Genomic DNA, 1,513 nt, shown 5'->3' with positions numbered 1-1,513 from the left:
TTTATTTTAGAAAAATTTTAGATTTACAAAATTATTGCAAAGATAGTTTAGAGAGTTCCTGAATTCCCCATATCCAGTTATTACTATTATTAACATCTTACATTAGTATGGTATATTTGTTATAATTAATGAATCAATATTGATACATTACTATTATTGAATGTCCATACTGTATTGAGATTTTCTCAGTTTTCACCTGACGTTATTTTCTTGTTTCAGGATACCATCCATAGGACCATATTACATTATCCAGCAGTCATGTCTCCTTAACTTCTCTTAGCTCTGATAGTGTTTCACAGAGTTTCCTTGTTTTGAAGACCTTGATAGTTTTGAGGAATATTGATTACGTATTTTGTAGAAAGTCTTCCAGTTTGCTTGATGGTTTGTCTCAATATTAGAATTGGGTATATTATTCTATACTGTTAATTCCCAGTTAGTGGGAGATCTAGGGGGAAATGGGTAAGGCAGGACAAATATTAGTAACTATCAGAGAAATTAAAAATTAAATTAAAGAACTTTGGTAATGTCTTTTTAAAATTAAAATCAATAAATTTATTTACATTATAACGATCTTTAGTTTCCCCCCAAAAGATAACCATTCGGGAAGTTTGCTTTAAATTAATTATTTCATAGATAAACACGTAAGATTCCATTATCCCATCAGATTATTTTAATCTTGAAAATGTACAGTGAACATAAGTACCAGTGGCATCAAATTCCTTAGTTTAGGAGCCAAAAAAGATATCTTTTTCTGAAACCACAGACAGTTAAACTAAATGCTGATAATTCAAGAATAGGTAATTTAACAAATGGTACAAGGACTGGGATATTTCACTGTTGGTGGTCAGTTAGAGGAGGTTGTTATTGATTCTGGTTTTCATTCATTTTTCACAAGAAAAGTATAACTGAATATGTATAGGGAAACGTAAATAGGATCTGTGTCAAATGTTTATTAAGAATGATTTACAATGTATTTTACTAATGCCTTACTAAATAAGCAATACTAAATAAATCGGTAAGACAGAATAAGAACCTAAGAGGGTATTCCACCGACAAAAATAAAATGAAATTTCCTGTATTTGATTTGAACACAAGCTATTTCTTAACTGCATTAGTTTAAATTTTAGTTCAAAATGTTCTTGTTCTATGAAGCTTTCTCTGACCACTTCAAGTGTACGTAGTATACAAATAGTATAGTATACCTTATACTGATTTTATACAACTTAGCATGTTGAATTATACTGTCGTCATGCTTTATATGTTTATTTCCTAAAGTAAATTAATTTAATCTGCCTTCAACATGTATGAAGAGTCTACTCTATGATAGACATTTAAATATAATGGTTCAAAGTGCATGCTCTGTTGTTAAAATACTGCATTAGGATCTTGAATCCACTACTTCAAATTCGTGGTAACCTTGGGCAAGTTGCTCCACCTTGATATCCTCTTCTACAAGAAGGAGATAATAAATGATAGCACACTCCTCACAGGATTGACAGGTTTTGTATCAGTA

This window comes from Propithecus coquereli, unplaced genomic scaffold (assembly GCF_000956105.1).
Source record: "Propithecus coquereli isolate 6110/MARCELLA unplaced genomic scaffold, Pcoq_1.0 Scaffold108, whole genome shotgun sequence".
Classification (NCBI taxonomy): domain Eukaryota; kingdom Metazoa; phylum Chordata; class Mammalia; order Primates; family Indriidae; genus Propithecus; species Propithecus coquereli.
The sequence above is the reverse complement of the archived record's forward strand: the minus strand, read 5'-3'. Positions refer to the sequence as shown.